The sequence below is a fragment of the Dendropsophus ebraccatus genome, chromosome 10 (assembly GCF_027789765.1).
Source record: "Dendropsophus ebraccatus isolate aDenEbr1 chromosome 10, aDenEbr1.pat, whole genome shotgun sequence".
Taxonomy (NCBI): Eukaryota; Metazoa; Chordata; class Amphibia; order Anura; family Hylidae; genus Dendropsophus; species Dendropsophus ebraccatus.
The window spans coordinates 74864206-74886857 of NC_091463.1; the positions used below are offsets into that span (position 1 = coordinate 74864206).

At 44.2% G+C, this 22652-nt stretch overlaps 1 long non-coding RNA gene across 1 annotated transcript in view; it reads left to right on the top strand.

Moving 5' to 3' along the window:
- Positions 1 to 22652, top strand: part of LOC138802644 (uncharacterized) — a 46285-nt gene that overhangs the window by 23145 nt on the left and 488 nt on the right. The window contains exon 2 of the long non-coding RNA XR_011364795.1: positions 21686 to 21871. This is a non-coding gene — a long non-coding RNA (uncharacterized lncRNA). The remainder of the gene's footprint in view (positions 1 to 21685; positions 21872 to 22652) is intronic.

Sequence of the window (22652 nt, forward strand, 5' to 3'; positions counted from 1 at the left end):
TCCAGTGTAATAAATTATTAGTCGCTGTAGGTTTACGGTAAATATCTGTCTGAATCGTGAGATTTTCGTCTATACTGATAGTAATGTCAAGAAAATTTATGGAGTGTTTATGTATCTCATGGGTAAAATGCATACCCAGATCATTATGATTGAGTATGTCAACAAAGGCCTCAAACAGGTCACGCTCTCCCTCCCACAAAATCAAAACATCATCAATAAAACGACCCCAAAAAAGTATGTGACTTGTGAAAAAACTCAAATCCTCATTAAATACGTGAAAAAACTCCCACCACCCCAAAAACAAATTTGCATAAGTAGGTGCACAAGTACTTCCCATGGCGGTCCCTTTGATTTGAAAATAATAAGTGTCTTCAAATAAGAAATAATTATGTGTTAACACAAATTCCAAAAGTGACAAAACAAAAGTGTTATGTGTTGTCAAGTGTCGACTTCTGGTGTTTAAGAAATGTGATACCGCCTCTAAACCTAAATGGTGCCGTATATTAGTATAAAGGGATTCAACATCCAAGCTTGCAAGAAAAGTGGTATCAGAAACGGAAAGATTAGTGATTTTAGTGACTGTGTCTTTTGTGTCACGTAAGTAGGAAGGGAGAGAGGTGACAAACTGCATGAGGACCTTGTCGACATAGACACTAGCTCCCTGAGTCAGACAGTCATTACCGGAAACTATAGGACGACCCCTAATCGGTGTGACGTTCTTATGCACCTTAGGCAGCGCATAGAACGTCGCCACCGTGGGTTGGGGATTATAAATATATTTATACTCCTTATCAGTTATCACCTTGTTTGGGCTGCTGGCCCTTTGTGGGTGTAAGACCAAATTTTCCTTTTCCTCTCAATCTGGCCCAGACCACCGTGACGACTTCTTGCAGCTACAATTTTACTCATCAGAACCTGCCAGACAAACATCTTAGGCTCTGCACTATTCCCAGCAACTTCCTTCCCTTTTCCCCTCCCATAGGCTCCCAAACAGTAGTAATTGCGCTGTTTGGTGCACTAAAGTCATTAGGTATGTAGGCCCCCATATAGTTATAATGCCCCCTGCTGTGTCCCCATATAGTAATAATGCCCCCTGCTGTGCCCCCATATAGTAATAATGCCCCTTGTTGTGCCCTCATATAATATTGCCCCCTGATGTGCCTACATACAGTAATAATAACAACCCCTGCTGTGCCCCTATATAGAAATAATACCCCCTGCTTTTCCCCTATATAGTAATAATACCCCCCATGCTGTACCCCTATATAGTAATAATGTCCTCTGTGCCCTCATATAGTAATAATGCCCCCTGCTGTGCCCCATATTGTAATAATATCCCCTGCTGTGCCCTCATATACTAATAATACCCCCTGCTGTGATCCCATATAGTAATAATACTCCCTGCTGTGCCCTCATATAGTAATAATACTCTCTGCTGTGCCCCCATATAGTAATAATGTCCTCTGTGTCCTCATATAGTAATAATGTCCTCTGCATTGCCCCCATAGTAATAATGTCCCCCTGCACTACCCCCTTAGTATTAATTTTCCCTTGTGGCGTTCCCCCATAGTAATAATGTCCCACTGCACTTCCCTCTTAGTATTAAAGGGAACCAGGCACTTAAAAAACGACTATAACGCTATGGGAATATGCTGTAGCAGCGCCCAGCACACTTCCCAAATATGCTTCTACACCCCCCGTCCCTGGAGTGTACAGCCTGAAAACTTACTTTATAAACTTGGCGCCCTGTATGTAAATGTAGTCACGGTGGGCGGTGATTTGCGGCAAGTAGTCACGGTTCCTGGGCGTTCCGGAGTGGTAATCACGCCCCTCTGGGCGTGATTAACCTCCATAATTGGGGCAACGTCACCCAGAGGCATGCTGTCCCTAAAGTCAGCACGCCTACATTCTTTCTGTGCCGCTCATGCGCAGTACAGCGGGTCCGGTCCGCGCCGTACTGCGCAGGTGCAGAAAGCCTCATACTCATTGCTGGAGGTCCGGCAATGAGTTTGAGGCTATTTTGCTCCTGTGCAGTACGTCGCAGACTGAACCCGCTGTACTGCGCATGAGTGGCACAGAAAGAATGTAGGCGTGCTGACGTTAGGGACAGCATGCCTCTGGGTGACGTCGCCACAATTATGCAGGCTAATCACGCCCAGAGGGGCGTGATTACCACTCCGGAACGCCCAGGGACCGTGACTACTTGCCGCAGCTCACCGCCCACCGTGACTACTTGGGGGCAATTTACATACAGGGCACCAAGTTTATACAGTAAGTTTTTGAGCTATACACTCCAGGGACAGGGGGTGTAGAAGCATGTTTGGGAAGTGTGCTGTGTGCTGCTACAGCACATTCCCATAGCATTATAGCCGTTTTTTAAGTGATTGGTTCCCTTTAATGTCCCCTGTTGTGTGCCCCCATAGTAATAATGCCCCCCTGCATTGCCCCTATAGTAATAATGCCCCCCTATGGTGTGCCCCTATAGTAATAATGTCCCCCTGTGGTGTGTCCCCATAGTAATATTGTCCCCCTGCATTGCCCCCATAGTAATAATATCCTCCTGCATTGCCCCAACACATTAAAAAAAAATTATACTCACCTTATCCTGGCATGGAGTGGGATTTCCTCTCTTCTGACCTCTTCTCTCCTCCAGCCTGTCAGCAACCAGAGGGATCCCCCATCAGGTGCGATGACATCATCACTGTGCCTACTGGGGGATCCCTCTGCTGAAGAGATAACAGGAGAGGCTGATGTGGCGGCGCCGAGGAGGGGGGGCTGCTGCTGGCGCTGGAGCGGGGGCCTGGAACTGGGGGCTGGAGCAGGGGCCTGGCGTGGGGGGATGATGCTGTGAGTCTGAGTGCTGTCGGACCCGGGCAGGCACTCCCTAGCTGTTGGCTCCCCATGTGGTGGCCCAGCGCGCCCGGTCATAGAAACGACCCTGACAATACACTACACTTCCTGCAGGACATACAGCAGCTGACGAGTACTAGAAGGGTTGAGATTTTACAATAAAAATAACTTACAAATATATATATATATATTTTTTATAAAATATATATATATATATATATATATATATATATATATATATATATATATACCTAGTACCAGTTGACATGAAAAAAATTTAAAAATGTTTTTGTTTCTTTTTTGCCTGATTTCCCCTTTAAGCATAAGAGTCATTCTGCTTCCAGATGTGACACTTGTGCACATGTCCATTTCCTGTGCATGGGGTGCAGTATAATAATAATGGAGTAGTCTTGGTAAAACTATTCCACTAGAACAGGGTCTGAGGTGATGGAGCATAACACAGGAGTTTTTATAACTTTTAGCTAAAAAATCCTTTCCTCAGGTTTCAGTAGTCCTGTTCTCCCTAGGGTGTTCTATGCTTATTAAGGTCACCAGTCAATTTCATCTACATCAGTCTCCATTAACCATGACTTTATGGATGGGGGATAAATGTGAAGAGAAGTTAAAGCATTTGATTCTATGCCATCATGATGGAGGCTGCCCAATAACAGTGATCCATCATTGTGGCTCCCAAAAGGAGAAGAAACCCCCTAAGTTATAAAAATCTATGTATATGATCCCATGTGCAGATGTAGTGTGGAGCCAGCTAGAAGTCACAGAACTCTAAATAAGAGTTTATAGTATATTGCGATAGCTTGAGGCCTTTACCTGGACCCAAGCACCTTCCTGGTGATCTCAGCAAACTTTGTCAATAGGGGTCCGCACATGCGGGAATAGCCCAGGGTGGTGCCATGCATGGAGAAGAATGTCATGTTCACACCATTCTACGTCCCCCACTGTGTCAGAAGAGACAAGCCCACGGGAGCTTCTGCACTGGCCTGAACCAGGCTTAAACTACACTGACCACACTTCCTTCTCCATCTCTGAACTAGCCAGGACTATCTGGTCTGTCCGAACCCTCTGGGGTGAGAGTTGGACTTTTTGACTCCTTCCATAGAACTTTCTAGAGACTTTTAGCAACCTGTGGGGGATGTGGATCATGTGACCTACTTTATATATATATATATATATATATATATATATATATATATATATATATATATACATTCACCGGCCACTTTATTAGGTACACCTGTCCAACTGCACGTTACCACTTAATTTCTAATCAGCCAATCACATGGCGGCAACTCAGTGCATTTAGGCATGTGCCTTTGAACGTGGCATGGTTGTTGGTGCCAGAAGGGCTGGTCTGAGTATTTCAGAAACTGCTGATCTACTGGGATTTTCACGCACAACCATCTCTAGGGTTTACAGAGAATGGTCCGAAAAAGAAAAAACATCCAGTGAGCGGCAGTTCTGTGGGCGGAAATGCCTTGTTGATGCTAGAGGTCAGAGGAGAATGGGCAGACTGGTTCGAGCTGATAGAAAGGCAACAGTGACTCAAATAGCCAACCGTTACAACCAAGGTAGGCAGAAGAGCATCTCTGAACGCACAGTACGTCGAACTTTGAGGCAGATGGGCTACAGCAGCAGAAGACCACACCGGGTGCCACTCCTTTCGGCTAAGAACAGGAAACAGGCTAAAATTTGCACAAGCTCATCAAAATTGGACAGTAGAAGATTGGAAAAACGTTGCCTGGTCTGATGAGTCTCGATTTCTGCTTGAACATGACAATGAGTTCACTGTAGTCAAATGGCCTCCACAGTCACCAGATCTCAATCCAATAGAGCATCTTTGGGATGTGGTGGAACGGGAGATTCGCATCATCGATGTGTAGTCGACAAATCTGCGGCAACTGTGTGATGTCATCATGTCAACATGGACCAAAATCTCTGAGGAATGCTTCCAGCACCTTGTTGTATCTATGCCACGAAGAATTGAGGCAGTTCTGAAGGCAAAAGGGGGTCCAACCCGTTACTAGCATGGTGTACCTAATAAAGTGGCCGGTGAGTGTATATATATATGAGAGTATCCAACAGAGGTGGCAGCACTGAGTCTTATACATCATTGGGAGCACATGTTAAGTAGTTTTAAGGGACACAGTATGTTACACCTTTAGATTTACAGTTTCCAGACCGGATTATACTAACAGGTGAATCTACCGCTACACGACAAACTATATTCTTCTGCAGCAGGAAGATGGAGTACCAAGATATTACATATACACAGTAGTTACCTACAAGAGATAGACAGCTAGATAGATATAGTGTGTAACAAGTTAGACGGATCCAAACTTCTAGAAATAAACTCTTCTGTTCTTGGTTAATTAGGATTATGGAGAGGGAAGTCACACTGTGTATCTAATCCAGGCTGCCCTGTAACAATGTGAACATAAAGTTCCCTCACTAATGAGGCTGGACCCCCACTTTCCTGAAAATATACCATTATAAAAAATGCCGCCCACGATCCGCAGGGACGTGTAACATTTCCACAAAGCTAATTGCATAAGGCACAGCTGGGATCGCAGTCTGATTAATGAGACTCTGTAACTACAGCAAAGAGAGTCACTGACTGGACCCGGGGGCAGGGAGGACAGGGTATAGGGTTATACAGGAGGAAAAGGGTTAAAGGGATTGGAACCACAGAAATGTCACACAAGATCTTAGTAAAGGAAGAGAGATCACTGCTATTTTAACAATGGTACCGAGTCAATGAGCTGCAGATTTGAAAATCTGACTTTACAACTATCACTCACTATCCTGCTGCCATGATTCACTTATCTGCAGGTTAAAGGGGAATTCCACTAAAATGAAACTTTTTGGGGCCCTCCTTTGTCATCTTCAGGTCCTGGCTGAACAATTGCACCTCCACTTTCAAGACAGAGACATCTTGGCAGTGACGGCCCGCTCAGCCAATCACTGGCTGTGAGGCTGTCCTGACTCGTCAATGATTGGCTGAGCAGTCTGTCACTGCCGAGACAAGACAGGCGGGATCATTCAGCCAGGGCCCGAAGATGACATAGGAGAACGCTTGGGTAGTGCGGAGAGGTAAGCCTGTTTGTGGGGAACCAGGGGTGCTAGATGTTACTTGCAAGGGAAGGTGTCGTGGTACCGCTGCAGCACTTGTCATGGGGCTTAGAGTGGTATATGCCCACCCTGATTCCCAACAAATGCCTGTTAAAGGTGTAGGTGTAGTTGTAGTCCTTGTGGTGTATTGGTGTGGTGCAGAGGAACCACAGAGTCCAGGATAATTAAACTGAAGTTTTTCTTAAATGTGCAGTACATGTTAAATAGAGTCCTTGTGCATAAAGTGCAAAAACATCACAATAGCTTGAGAACTGGCTGGCAATATCCCTGATAATATTGAATATACTAGAATCGCTGCTTTAGCAGGTATAGAGTTTTAGAAGAATCTGAAGTTTTGGAAGTTTTAGCAAAGTATCTTTAGTGGTAGTAAATGATAAGATTTGACTTGACTTATGGACCAGGCCGGCTACCTTAAGGGGGACCTATCCAAACATTAAAGCACTCAGCTGTAAGGGGCTCTAACCACTTTGGCGTCGATGCCGATGAACATAAAGAGAAGTACCTGTATGCATGGCCATGACTGATCTGCCAAATGCTAGTTAAGGGCACTGAGTGACATGATCCAGGAACACAGGCCCTACTTAAGGGTGAGCTAGCCGTTGGGGTTCCCTTTTGGGTTTTAATAAGTTGTAGCTCAGTATGTCAGCTTCAGTTACTCTTTCAAAACTACTGACTGAAGTTCCTGATGAATGCTGCAGAAGAGAGAAAGTTTAGGATAGCTCTCAGCACCGTGGGTTTACTAGCCCAACATGGCTAGCACGCAAGAATACTCGAAGAAGAGCATACTGGCAAAATCAGGGTCTAAATGCACCCCCTGAATCTGTGTGGTGCCCAGCATGGGGCTTTGGCTGGTGGGCCAGGCCTTGGAAAGTTTTTCAGCTGTGATCACATTGTGCTTGTAATGAGTAGACTATTGACTAGAAAAAGAAATCACTCAAATGGCCTGCTCCCCTATTACATATAAGCTATAGGAAGCTTTCCTATAGGTGGAGAGGATATGAGGAGACAGTGAGACTGGCCTCTGATAGGCTGCTATAGAGAGGAGGGACTTCTGTGAGGTAACCTAGACAGGGATAGGCCAGCTAGCCAACTCTCAACTGGTAGCAGACAAAAGAAAAACCATGAGCCCAGAAAAGTACATTATTAAACTATTACACTATTACCTTCAGCTGTGCTTTTACCTAAGAGGGAAATACAGTGAGGCCCCTAGTGGTCGAAATACAGAAGACACTTTAACATCCCCAGAATACCCAACAATACTTATCCCTTCAGTGCCGACCTTCATACATACATAACAGCAATGGCACAAGTGTTCTGAGACATTGCATGCTTGTTATGTTTTCTGCCAGGGCAGCAACATATTAAAAGTTTAATTTGAGTGGAATACTCCTTTAAGTCTGCAGCATTTCTGCCACATGTGAAGTTATCAAAAAGGTGGTGTGTCTGGTACTCAGATACTGATGGGCAAAGACATTACATTTAAGATCATGAAGACAACTGGGAGTCTCTGTTTGTAGAATAAAGGAATGACGAAGCTTGAAGAACACAAAGCATTTTCTTAAATCTGACTCTTGTGTTGGACTTTTCCCAAGCTCTGGCCCACCACTGCCGCAGAATATTGAATGCGCAGACAAGTGGGCGTCGATTTCTCTGATACAGGACCATCATCAGGGGAAGATCAGCAGGAGGGGGTAAGTATATGATCCTTTAACCAGAGGTAAGATGGGTTCTGCCCCGGTGACAAATTCCCTTTAAGCCTTCCAGTACTTATTAGCTGCCGTATGTTCTACACGAAGTGGTGTATTCTTTGCAGCCTGACTCAGTTCTCTCTGCTGCCACCTCTGTCTATGTCAGGAACTGTCCAGAGCAGTAGAGGTTTTCTGTTGGGATATGCTACTGCTCTGGACAGTTCCTGACATAGACAGAGGTGGCAGCAGAGAGCACTGTGTCAGATTGGAAATAATACAACACTTCCTGAAGGATATGCAGCACCTGATAAGTACTATAAGACTTGAGATTTTTCTTTTACAATCTGTATAACTTTCTGACACCAGTTAATCCCATTTTAGAGCAAATCTGTTAGCTGTAATTCAAGTTCTAAACTGCTGATACTGTTAGATGCCATTAGGTCAAGGGGGCACATTATACTTTTCATACATCCACCTGTGCTTCCAGAATGTAGAAAAATGCTTTTATTCTATGTCACAAAGATTCAAAGAGGCTTCCTGGAGCTCCTGAATAGCTGCAAGCTAGAATGCTTCCCCCCTCCCACTTGACTGTCACCTGGAAGCTGAGTCCCAAGCAGGATAAGGTATAAAAGGGGTGTAAAGAGATGTTACAGCTCACAGCACTTTGTACTATACAATAAAAGCATGTTTCTACATTCTGGAAGCACAGACAGATACACAAAAGATACCATGTGTCACCTTGACCTAACAGCTATCTAACAGTCTCAGCAGTTTGAAACATCAATTACAGCTGACACATTAAGGCTAAGTTCACACCATGTGCCGGCATTCCCATCAACCATTGCAGACAATGTGAAGTCCAGCCGGGCTTTACATTGTCTGCACTGTCAGTTTTGTGTGGCTGCTATTCAATGAAGTTTTCTGTGCGGCCGCATGGATTCCATGGATTCCATAGGAAACAATGCAATGTATTTTTTCAATAAATAGCAGCTGGTGATGCAATCTGCAACAACGCCCGTCAGTAATTGAAAAACTATGTAGTTTGAACTTGGCATAGGACTGTAGATCAGCGCTCGCTTCCACAGTCTTACACGGCTCGATGATTATGTGTCCGGAGCTGCATGAACGATTACTAGATGAAGTGGTCAAAACAATGGAAACTGCAGCTTATTTGGATTTAAACGGGACCTGTTTCCGCTCCTGACATATCTGTTATAGTAAATCCTTGAATAACCTGGGAGATAACAATTCTGGAGCATCTTTTTCCCAGAACTGTGGTGCCGGTCCTCTGTTATCCCTTCTGGTAATGTAGAAAACCTGACCTACATGAAGACTTTTTGTAACTCAACTAATTAATTTTACCTATGGAGCTAGAAAGCGGTGCGCGGAGGTGCATGCAGTCTTATGGACTACAGCTATTACATGACACAATCAATCAGCAGTGCTACAGAGAGGCTCTGTGCACCCCAGGCCTAATTGACAACTTGGTATTATCATTCCGCTTGTCAATAGGAATCAGTGAAGTGAAGACAGTGAAGTATTGTCCGTGATGACAGTACATTGTCAGGCAGCTTAGGGACACAGCCCTATGACAGGTGGAATGCTGACAGCCAGATGTCACTTTATCCGAACATTTCCAGGAGGAATGAGGAAAAATGAGTCATGAGTACGGGCTCTATTACACAGCTGGAGCCACTGCAGATCTCGTAGATCAGCAATAATTTATACAGCCTATTATACAGCCTAATAATCATACAGGGAGGGTTGCACGAACAATTGCTGGATAGTATGTGTGGCCCTTTGCTGCAATCAGGCGTTGGCCGCATATCCTCCATTACACGATGATTGCATGTAGCAGGGTCCTAAGTATTTACTACAACAGACTAATTTAACCATTCATCTGTCCCTGTTTTATAAATAGGTGAGTGGTTGTACTTACCGCAGAGTAAACAGAAGCTTAAAGCAACCCCCCCCCCCCCCCCCCCAAACCACTTGTACCTTTGGATTTCTGCTTTTAATCCATAAGTCCTGGGGTCCGTTCGGCAGGTGATGCAGTTATTGTCCTAAAAATCAACTTTTAATCTTGCAGCCCTGTGTCAAATTGGTGTGGCCTAGAGTGTCTGTTCATTAGGACCTCCTCCGTCTCTCCTCATCATTAGGAATGCCCCTGGGCAGGATTCCTCCTATTTATCACTTGTCTAAACACTGCACATGTGACTTAACAATCCAACAACTGTGCAGTGTTCAGACAAGTGATAATTAGGAGAAATCCTGCCCAGGGGCATTCCTAATGGGGAAGAGGGCGGGGAGGAGGGACGGAGGAGCATCTCAGGCCTAGGGCACAGACACTTCAGGCCACACCAATTTGTCACAAGGCTGCAAGTTTAAAAGTTTAGACCAATTTGGCTTAGTGGTAGAGTGAGGAAATGTGAGTAGAGTCTGGTCTCATCTCTTTCTTTTAGCTAAGTGTTATCACCCTGGCCTCCGCACCCTTATCATGTGGGGCTGCTCTACTGAGAGTCCTGCAACTAGTCCTATCTAAGCAAATACTGGAGATTCCCAAAGATTTTGACATAAAGTATGCATGGTCCTCATTGCATGTCTAGGACCTAAAGGGCTTAGTCTAGGCCTAGGACTAGACTAGTCTTGACTATCATATCACACATTTAGTACAAGACTATTGTGAGTACCTTCATGTTACTATATACCCATTCAGAGAAGATTACCTTTCTGAAGTCTCCACATATATGCTGATGCATTTTGGCAAAATGGTTATCGGAAGGTCTGGCTAGTTCACTGACGTCGAGACGTGATGGTGTCTCTGCAGTGTTCTTTTGCATATTTCATTTCCCAGGGGGCAATGTTCTAGAATACACTGATGTCGAGACACGTGATGGTGTCTCTGCTGTGTTTTTGCATGCACTTATTGGCACTGCTCCCACTAGTCAGAATACTACTCCACACTGATGAGAGGCAAATACCCCGAAACAGCTGTCTGTGGATGGATATCTTGCTTTTGGTTTCCTTGATTGGAGACATTCCTTGGCTTGGTTGTTCCTTCCTGGAGGAAGATCTGGCTAGTTCACTGACGTCGTGACATGTGATGGTGTCTCTGCAGTGTTCTTTTGCATACTGGATTATCTTAAGACACTTTACTCCCAGTCAATGAGGATAATTGTTTGCCAAGCTCATCCAGTATAAGGATTGTTAAGTTTTTTCCTTTATTGTACTTCCAACATCAAGGACACTAACTTTCCTGGTTTTGTACATACCGTATATGTGCCCTGGGGGAGAAAACAACTACTATCTAGCAACCCCCCACTCCCTCCCTACATTGTGATGACCTTGAGAACCAGCAGAGTCACCTCTGTCACAGTGACAAGTCTATTATCCCTATACTCCCCTCTGGAGCTCTCGCCACTGCACAAATAATCCCTGGGTCACCACAAATGGGGAATACTGTTTAAATTTGGGGGTCACACAAACTTATTGTTGAAATACAGAAATATAGAAAAACACAAAACAGCATAAAAACGATCCTAATTCTCCATTCTCTTTCCTGGTGTACTAACGATACCAGGAATTTGATGTTAGATCTCTGCTCTTTAATGAAAATTTAAATGAGCATTTTTCAGATCATGGATTCATGGTTTGCCAGGAACCAAATGGATATTGTCCAAGTCATCATGCTTTGCAAAAATGATGAATTATATTTGTATGAATTATATATAGCATCCAGAAGGGATGAGCGGACTGAGTTACAAGACACTGCTGGGTCTCTACATCTGAAAGGGCCGCTGTGATACTGACATCAATGGATTTAACTCTATTTTTTATCAATATCAGATATTCATTAAGAAAACACAAAAACAGAATTTTTCTTTTAACAAGTCCCTAGGCCCTAACTAGCAGGACTCAGGGTTCAAGGTTCAAGACAATTAATCCCAGCTACCACCAGATCCCGTCTCCAGGTTGATATAGAAGCTTTGTTGTGTCAGGAGATGAAACAGATTTGTTTGTCCTGCACTTGATCCCTGGTATCAGTGCCTGGATACAAGGTGTTCCAGGACTGCTTCCTGATATTGAACTGAATTTTGACATAAAAGTTTTAGCTTTTTGTAGATGAATATAAAGCCTGAGGCACACAGCTTTCACACACACACACACACACATATATATATATATATACATATATATATATAATTTTTTTAAAAGGATTTTTCAGGCTCTCTCTCTTCTGCACATAGCACATGCTAAGCCCTGCCCCCACTTCCCGTAATTTGTCCTGTTCCCTGTGTTAGGGTGGTATTACACGGGCCGATGTGGGCCCGATAATAACTGTAAACGAGAGCCGATCTGCTAGATCAACGCTCGTTTACTGGGCCTATTACACGGCCCAATAATCGTTTAATAAGTGCTGCATGGACATTGTTACCGATGCCCTTGCAGCCCTTGCTTAAATTGTATACATTACCTATCCATGCTGCAGGGCTGCTCTTATTCTGTGCTTCTCCCTTGGTCTTGCACACTGCAGCTTCAGAGCGGCCTGTCTCAGCTGACAGGCCGCTTAGCCAATCACTAGCTATGGCAGTCCTGGCCATTAATTGGCTTAGCGGCCTGTCAGCTCAGACAGGCCCCTCTGAAGCTGCAGGACCAGGGGAGAAGCGGACCTCAAGAGTCCTGCAGCATGGATGGGTAATGTACACAGTCAGCAAATCGTCAGCATTGCTATTACATGTAGCGATGCACGGTCGGCGCCCTACGATTATAGGTCCAAACCTGTCACAGATCAGCTGAGGATCGTTGTCATCGGCCGATCGCTGTGTTTAACTGATCCTTACTAGAGGCAAATTTACCTTAACAACAAGTGTTGTGTCCCAGAGAGAGTGTGACCCTACTGTTTGAGTACACCTATCATCAGGTACCATGTATGTGTATGCTCTGGGCTGAAGGTTTGCACTTTACTGCCAGTCACTAGGTGTCTTACTGTTTTCTATGTACGTTGTACAGCTAAAGGAAGTGTAAAGGGTAAACTTTGCTCTTAAGCTATGTTATGTATGCCATACTGCTATTCCAGAAAGTTCCTCACCAATGGGAGATTGGTCCTGTCCACTCTTATAAAGCTCCCTGAAGGTCTGTAGGTAGGAGTTATAGTCAGTTCTTATGTCAGAGAGAGTGTGTAAAACACCTGTTCCTGCTGAAGCTTATTCCAGGGCCTGGCTTGAGGACAGGTCCACTATCAGGCACTCTATGTCAGATCAAGTCTTCTTCCACAGTACTACTAAAGCTTTTATGCAGTGCCAAAAGCCAAAGGTGGGGTAACTACCAATGCAGGGAAAAACCTTCACCTACGCCTGGGGTGACTATCCCTCCTTATCAAGTCAGGACGTTCCAGTACAAAGAGGTTTGACTGCAGTGGAACAAAGTGCAGTTACGCTGAAGTACTCCATTGATGTCTGCTCGGTCATCTCAGGAAATCTTGAGTGGCTACCCACACCCAGTTGTGATAATGGCAGAGGTTCCTGGCTCATTAGAATTACAGCAATGTTGTATAATATTAATTGCACACCAGAGGAGAATTTTTGTTTCTTATGCTCTTTGTTTTATTCTACACCTATATGTATATACACAAGGCAGGGAGGAGGCGCATGCCTGCAGGCGTAAATCATGATCCAAATCTAAAAGCAGGTGTAGATTTAGTATGTGCGCCTCTTAGTGAATCCTGAAAGGGAAAGGGGGCGTGGCCTAATATAAGACCGGCGTCTTCATAAATCCCCCCCATTGTGATCAATTCCCTCTAATCCTAAAAAAGCATCTTGAAAAGTGCATAAAAAAGTTCTAGATATGTTAGCTATCTGTCACGTCCGGGGCAGGGAAGAGTGAGCCCTATTCTGAACCCAGACCCCTATCCCTACCTGCTTGGACGACCTGCCCTAAACAGCAGTCCCCAACTGGGCGGCGTTCCCTACACTGGCTAAGTGAAGGAGGGGAGATGAAACAGTTACAAGTCTGGAGGAAGCAAGGGCAACAACAACAACAGGAGAACTACAAGTCCCAGCAGACCTAACCGTTAAGGCTAGACAAAGGAGAAAGATAAAACAAATACCAACAAGCCAGGTCAAACCAGGAAGTCACGTCATACACAGAATCACAATCCAGAAGTACCACAAGTCCAAGCCAGAAGTCAAACAGAGAAAGCAGTCCAGGGAAAACAAAGAACAAACCAAACAAGCCGAGTCAGAACCAGGAGGTCACGTCAAATCCAAATCAGAATCCAAAAGGCAAGTCCACAATATAGATGAAGAGGTCAAACACAGAAAGGAGCACACAATAAACGCACGAGCCAGCCAAAAGACTTGATCACGGGCGAGGCATGGAAGCCTCCACCTGTTTAAATCAGAGCAGGGAGGCTCTGATTGGACCGTCGTCTCTGTACTCTGACAGGCTGAACAGCATGCCTGTCAGACAGTCCAGACGCCTCCCCCCTTTCCAGCTGGTGTGCTGAGAGAGCAGTGGAGGCATCAGCAGGTATGTTCAAAACACTATCATTCCCCAATGCTTTCCTTTATTCTGCTATTAGAGAGGCGGATGAGGCTTGGCTTTTAGGATTTGGATAACTACAGACATTCATAGAGACCCATTTATTCATGGGATGATCTGTGTCCTGTAACACCTTAGAGACTACAAGATGATTCAGTCGCTGTGTTACCCAAATTAGACCCTTGCGGACAATTTTGCGCCCATCAGTTCCGTTTTGCAAGGGCATTATACCGATGCCATAATCTAAAAGGCTCTTTCTTGGTGACAGGTACCCTTTATTTCGCACACTTTTCTAACACGACTGGTAATTTGGATCTATTCAAGGCATCAAATTATTCACATCACATCGTTCTTCAAAAAGTTCTTTTAAAAAGAAATTTAGCCGTCAATTCCCGGGAAACTGAAGTATCTGCGTATCTGATATTAATGAAGACATTTATAGCGTCTGAGGAAGGGAAGATCCTGTCTCTTAATGATGAGACGGAATAAGGTGAATTAATTTGAAATACTTTCAGGAGGTCACACGGGGTGCACGTCTAGGCGCCATTTTAATCCATTGTTAAGCTGGGTTCACACACTGTATACTTCAGGCAGTATTTGGTCCTCAAGTCAGGTCCTCATAGCAACCAAAACCAGGAGTGGATTGAAAACACAGAAAGGCTCTGTTCACACAATGTTGAAATTGAGTGGATGGCCGTCATATAACGGTAAATAACTGCCATTATTTCAATATAACAGCCGTTGTTTTAAAATAACAGCAAAAATTTGCCATTAAATGACGGCCATCCACTCAATTACAACATTATGTGAACATAGCCTTTCTGTGTTTTCAATCCACTCCTGGTTTTGGTTGCTATACAGCCTCACAAATACAGCCTCAAATATACATAGTGTGAACCCAGCTTTATACCGCATTCATAATCAGGATTAATATGTTACTGGCTATGAAAGGGCCATAGGTTTTATACATTCCCCCACAGTGCCTCATAGAGATAGGAAAAGAGAACCAGCAACTGGTACCGTACTAGAAAAGATGGCAACACTACGGCAGATGCAAGAAGTGTAGTGTGACTTCTGCAACAGACACCACTGAGAGCGACAAATCCATACGTTAGATGGAACAAACCACGTATAGAAGAAATAATCCCTAACTCCCAATTATAGTTGCCAAGGAAGATAAATTTAGCAGAAAAAATGGTACTGCGACCCCTCATGGTTCCACCAGGCTCAGCAATATAAAGGATAGGAAAGCATTGTCAATATAAATTTTTGGGAATATGCAATTTTCCAATATACAGGTACCTTTTTTCTGTTTAAAGGAAGCTTAGGAGCCACTCCATATACAGCAGCTGTCGGCTATGTTATACAGCTAGGATAACTCCAATCCTGGTGGTAACCCAGGTCAATAGTGATGGTAGCAACGAGGCAGAAAGGCAATGGTAGCCTCTTGGTGTGAGGCTCAACCGGCCCTAGTGTGAGGCTCGACCGGTCACTTGCTAGATGGTGCTGTGTGACTCCACTAAAGTAGTGGTTGATCGGGATATAGCTCAGCCAGATGTTAGGTTGTTGTGACGCCAGTGCCGGTTGGGCACACACGTATGGTGGCACACCTGCTTTTATTTTAGGAAGGCTGGTTATACCCTTTCCCCTGTGGTTGGTGACCTGCTGGGCTGTGAGGGGGTCCCTTGGGTACTTATCATGGTGTTCTGGAGTGGAGTTGTGACCCACCCGGACTATTGGTACTGCCACCCACAGAAAGGTGAGATGACCCAAGGATGGTGCGATTACTCTGTCAGTGCTTAAAGCAACTCTGTATGTTGTTCAAATGAAGTTTCCCAAAAATAACATCTACCCTAAATGGCACCATTAAAAATTACAGCTTGCTCTCACACAAGTCTATGGGTGAAAAAATAAGCTATGAGTCTCAGAACCTGGCAATGCCGAGCACACAATGGACCTGTATGAGATGTGGCAATGCATGTTGTTTACCTCGTCCCCTAATATATGTCAGTTAAGCTAGGGGTGTACATTACACGATGTGTGGTGCTTTCAGTTTGAATTCTTGGATTCTACACATGACAAGGCAGTGACTTAGAACTTGGCATGGGCCGTCGCCTGGGGATGGTTACGCTGCAGTGCTCTGCAGTCCTAAAGCCATTTAAATGTTAATAGCAGGAAGGTACACAGTAAATGTAAATAGCAGGAGGTTCTGTCATTATGGTAACACCAGAATACGATATATGGGTAACACCAGTAGATTGGGAACAAATTGTAATGAGATCTGCCTAGGGTCACACTGAGAACTGGTTTTATGAAAAATTGTTGCACTGGACAATAAGTACTGTCACCGCCTCATGTCAGTCACACATGTGAGTTTTTGTGCAAATTTTAGAGCCAAAGCCAGGAGTCCATGTAGAAATCAGGATAAGTGTAAATAAGGTGTCCGGTTCCAGTCACTGACTGGTTTAGCGGGGCATTCATCAGCCGAGTCGTGACGCAGCAGGAGGGAGAGATGGAGAATGTCAGCAGGGGGAGCGGGACGCGGCACTATGAGGGCAAGAAGAACGGTAAGTATGGGTTCTTTATTATCTTTCACCATCCCCTGCCTGTAATTAATATATTTTTTTATTTCCCCAGACTTCTTCTTTAAAGGGGACCTGTCATCACTTTCAAACAAGTTAAATAATACCATTGCTCATACTGCCACTAGGAGGCATTCACTGGGAACTGTGCAATTCCCGAAGAAAAGAGCTCCCCCTAGAGGTGGCTTCAAGCAGAAATAATTTTTACATGAAGGAATTTAGAGCTCAATATCAGAAAAACAGAGGTTATCAAACACTCATAAATTCCTGGACATTGACAAGATCAAGGGGTACCCATTGTGGGCACCAACATATCTAGAGATACTAGATACTAGATATCTAGATATTTCATACCAATCCAAGCAAAGCGTACGAAAAAAATAATCTGCCCATTAATTCCCAAATTCCCAAAGCAAAAGAAATGGATAAAAAAATGTGCTGAGCGTAGATAAACAGGGGCAGGGAGTGATCCCGGCCACTGTTATTAATGTATCACGAACAAATCTGACCCAGAATATCTGTGAAGCGGAATATAAATCCCTTATTCCCGTATCATTCCATTAATTTAAGGTCACTTCTAACACATGGAAGTGGATTCATGAGCTGCCGTCTGCCAGAGCTCACACTATATTTATAGCCGGCGAAGACTCTCAGAGGGAAGCAGCAAAACGGATGTTCCAGTAGTTCACAGTGAAGCGGCTGCTAGATTACCATTGTCTGCTGTGAAAGGCAATTATCCAGCTCTGCAAGAAAATCCCGTTAAATAGTTCTTTTGTTTAATGACATCAGAGGTATTCGGCCCGACAGCCCCTCTGGAGGAACCGTCAAGAGCTTTTGTTGGCAAACAAGGAAAAATGATAAGCTGATTTTGTGAACACAGTCTGGACACTGAATGCCAGGTCATAGCCGTATGTCTAGGTCATAGTCAACTGCTGGCAAAGCACTTTATGGCTAGACAATGGCCATCATTACCACTTTGACTTGTCACTATTAAAGTTGACTTTATGGTCTGATTGGCATCAGATTACCCATCAGATATCCTTCAGATAATATCAAAACCAGATTATAGCCATATGTGGCCAGGGTTGGTTTTATGGTATGGCAGATGGAGCAAAAAGAGGAGCCCCGTAAGACTATAGACATCAAAGTAACATCAGGCTTCATAAAAAATGCTAAAATACTACAAAAAGCAATGCCAAAAATGCTGAAAAATTTAAGACTAGCCTTAAATAGGCACTGCTACTTTAACTGTGACAGTACCCGTTAAGTGCATTTTTCCCCACTCTGTCCTCACAGCAGAAGATGGACTTTTATATTAGCTTATGGCAGCCCCAAAGTTTATAAGTTAAGGTGGAGAAGGCGATGGGGGAGATTTATGAAGACTGGTGTAGATTTCCACTATGCAGGCGTAAATCATGATAAATGAGGTGTGGGAGGATGCCCACCTCCTCCCCACCTTGCTGCACTCCCTGCCCACCCATTGGGTGAGCGGGTGATATGGCAGGCGTACGTCAGGGAGAAGAGGTAAATTTGCACCTTGTGTTCAGTTCAGAGAGTTAGTGAAGAAAGTTCCAAGCCTTGCAATCCACATTGAGCTTTAGTCAGCATACAGTGGTTGGAAAAGCTTGCTCTTTTTGCCAGCATGCCCTGCTGCAAAGTCCTGCGGCTAACACCGACGGCTGGTTTCCCCAGTGCTCCTTCTGGGACTCGTGCTACTAGATGTGCCACTTGGCATTGAAGGACTTTCTTCAGACAGTGAGTACGGGTTATTCTTTGAAAGCCAAGAACCTCTAAAAAGCAGTATACCTGCTAAAGCAGTGATTTCAAGTACCACAAAAGGTAACAACTGACAAACCAATCTCTCAAACTAAACCACACCTTGTGAACGCGGTCTTTGTATTGCCTGTAATATACCTTTAAGAGATTTAATTAATAAAACTTATCTGTTCTGCAACTTTCTCTGACTCCTTGGGCTTAAGTCTTTCAGTGCACCGCATGAGAGGGTAATAGGAAAACCTAAATGGGCATGTGTTGGGTCCCAGTGAGAGCTAACTACCCCACCAAGCCCCTTGACAAGTGCAGCATCGCTACTGCAACATCTAGCTCCTGCCATAACACCTTCAGCCCCTGGGTTACCACACTATAACCACCAATATATATAGTAACTAATATACTTTAAGGCATTTTCTACTACAATTTCCCCTTTTCTTGTATTCTTCTCACGAGGCATTTACTTTCAAGAGAAGAAAGCCATCCCTGTCACCGATCATGTCACAGAGACACCCCGACCGAACAACACCCCATATCTCAGCTTCTTGGAACCTTTTAAATGTTAATTGGGAGGGCTGGAGTTAATGTTAATCACACATCATTGCCAGTCTTTGAGTATAGTATAATTAGTCTGTAACGTCTTTAGCTGAAATATGTAAATTTGGTTAGATAATGGTGGATTGGCCTCCCGTGTCTCCTGCCTTCTCGATCACCGCAGTTGGCTGTCACCCTAGAGTCTTGTTAAGTTTTGTTCTTTAATTGTAGACGTATTGCAGCTCTCAACAAAACCGGCAGAGAAAGTCATAAATATCAGTGTTTAGCCTTAAACCAGAAGATAGGCGGATATTAAAGAGCATTCACCGTGAAATAAGAGGGACTTGGAAATAGTGCTGGAGTCCATTCCTTTCAGCCATTCCTGAGCCATCTTGTCGAATGTGATGGTCGCTGGGAGGCTGTATAGCTCCAAAACTGTTCAGATTCCTTTGAGTGGATTGGTTGTAAACTATCGGGAACACATCTCTCCACATGGCTACCTTTTAATAATACACAAACAACTGCAGCTAAGACTCCATTAGGTGACTGTAATAACATGACAGCATGGGGCTCGCTGGGACAATTACATAGTAGGCGGCCAATTCTTCTTTAAGGGTTTATCACACTTAGTCGCATCCAACCTATTATTGGTATATTTTTTATTGGCAAAGATCTCCCTTCTAGAAAGAAAACCACTACTTGGTATGAATGCCCTTTATGACATCTACTGCTCTCTGGAGCCTTTCCCTTGTTCCTCCTGGATGTCCTCCATCCACCTTCAACAGCTGTTGTCCCAGCTCCCACATACACACAGATGATCTTCCCTTCTTTTCCCCAGTCTGTTGATCCTGCCCAAATCAGTGAGTTTGGCCAACTTTCTCTGTAATATGCATGAGGCCCATTACATCTACAGCTCTTCTCACCTTATGAACATGATAATATAAAACATATACTAGGAATGCTCAATGTTTAGTGTATTTATATTTACATTTTTCCTTAAAGTGATTTTGTCAGCTGCAATTCATGTTCCAAGCTGCTGACCCCCTTAGATGACTTTTACTACAAGGTGGAACATGATACCTTTCATATATCTGTCTGTGCTTCCATAGCTTAGAAAAATGCTTTTGTTCTATAGTACAAAGAGTCAAAGAGGCGTTCTCGAGCTCCAGAATAGAGATGATCGAACAGGGCCGAGGTTCCTTTCCGTTCTGTAGGGAAGGTGGAGACAGCCCGAGTACTGCCTGGAAAACAGGGATACAGCCTAGGTAATAGGCTGTATCCCTCTTCTCCAGGTGGTACTCAGCCTGTCTCCACCTTCCCCACGGAACCTGAAGGCAGCGGGAGTCAAATGCTGATGGTGCAGGTTCGTAGGAACCTCAACCTCTGCCCTGTTCGATCATCTCTACTCCTGAAGTGCAGCAGACTGTAACACCTCCTTACTCCCCCCTCCCATACCTGACCCTGCTTGAGACTCAGCTTCCATGTCAATGAAGCCATGAAGGAGGAATAGAGGAGGCATTGAAGCATGCAGCTTTTTAGGAGCTTGGGAACACCTCTTTGACTCCTTTTACCAGAGAAGAAAAGCATTTTTACACATTCTGGAAGCACAGACAAATATATGAAAGGTAACATGTGCCCCTTGTAGTAAAAGTCATCTAAATGTCAAAAGTTTGGAACGTGAATTGCAGCTGATAAATTTTCTTTAAAGTGATCTTAAAAAAAGAGTTTTTGCCCAGAGTTAAGGCAATCTCTCCATCCCCTTGTTCCCTGCTGTTCCAGAGATCCACAACTACGTATTCAGTACCCTAGAAATGGTTTTCAGGAGCCAGACAAGGACTTATACAGGAACTAACTGTACTCGTCACTTGTCTCTTGCTGCTCAGCTCAGGTACCTGCCCAGATACTAACCCTCTGCCCCTGCCATACTGCAGCCCTATGGTGAGATCTCCAGAATGGAAGCACCAGGTAACTCTGGGGAAGGTGAGCACCATCTGGGCTAAAGCAGCATCTTCAGCTCTTTTCTATCATGGCCGCTCAAATATTTATCGTGCTTATGGGTAAATCCAATGCTGATTATATTATGTTACATTGCTCCGGTATTTTTTATAATGCTTCCCTGTATGACTACAGTATGATATATTAGATCATTAAATGCTGTAAATATGTCACATTCTTCTAATGCTAATACGGGGACATTACAGGGCTACTTTTAGCAATATATTCTCCTGGGAATATATTAGGCTCTTTCCCTTGTTTATTGTGCGTCATAACGTGAAGCTCCCCTCCCCCATGTTCTAATAAGAATCTTAGGGTTTTCCTATATGGCAGAGTAGCCTTTGGAGATCCGAATACCTTTCAATATATAAGTTATTGTCACAAAGAAATCTGCTCATTTCAAGGTTTACTTTTATTGGCTCTCCCATCATAGAAATATGGTGTGCACGGCGTCTATTAAGAGGTTAGTATACACCTCGGTCACATTGTAGTAATAGGATTATTGTCATGCTTATCTGTTACCCCCTTTATCGCACCTAATGTCTACCGCTCCATCTCTCTTCTTGGATCTAAATATAGCTCTTCAATTCGCTCAGTGCATTCAATCGTCAAAGAAGAATTGACTGATCTCAAATGGCTGCCTTTGAAGATCATATTCCAGGAGCCATTTCATCTGCCAGAAGAGCATTATAGGAGAACAGCATCTCATGTCCGACACCTCTAGATGACACAAAGTCTGGAAGAATTCCATACTCCCCAACTGAAGTAGGTTCCGTGTTTTATGTCCCGAGCTTCAATCATCTTTTCATCATAGATGGGCTGAAGCTAGCAAATACGTTTAACACAGACCATAAGGCTTGCTTATCGTTTCCTTAAGATGTAGAACTGATGGTGGCTGCCATATTGCTGTGCTGAGGATCTAACAAGGCAATGAGTGTGTCTATACCCTATGTACAAAAGTGGCCAAGATCTGTTTGTTGTTGCCTCTGAGCCGGCATCCCAGATTGCAGAATTGTAGATCTTTCTGAGGCCAAAGAGATGACCGGCTATGAGGGTCTGCCATGCTGTCATGGGCTTTTGTCAGGTAGCCAGATACCGATATACCTAATAATGATCTGTCAGTTTTTTAAAGGGGTTGGCCACTTTACAGTAAAACTGTTCAGTATACAGTATAAGTAAGTGTACTCACTTTATATACTGTCAGCAGCTGCCTGTGTACCTCATAGAGCTAAAATCAGACTCCTCTCCTCCAGGCTGGGCTGTCCTGCTCTGTGGTGATTCTGTCCATAAGATGGCTGACATGGAGAAGCATGTGACCATGCCTCTTCCCCAGAGTCCACCACTGAACCAGTATATGCCTATGGAGGACACTGGGGGTGGGGCATGGCCACATGCTCCTCTATGTCGGCCATCTTATGGACAGGCTGACCACAGAGCAGGACAGCACAGCCTTGAGGCGGGGAGTCTGATTTTAGCTCTATGAGTTAGTACTGTACACTGAACAATTTTACTGTAAAGTGGCCAACCCCTTTAACAAACTAAACAG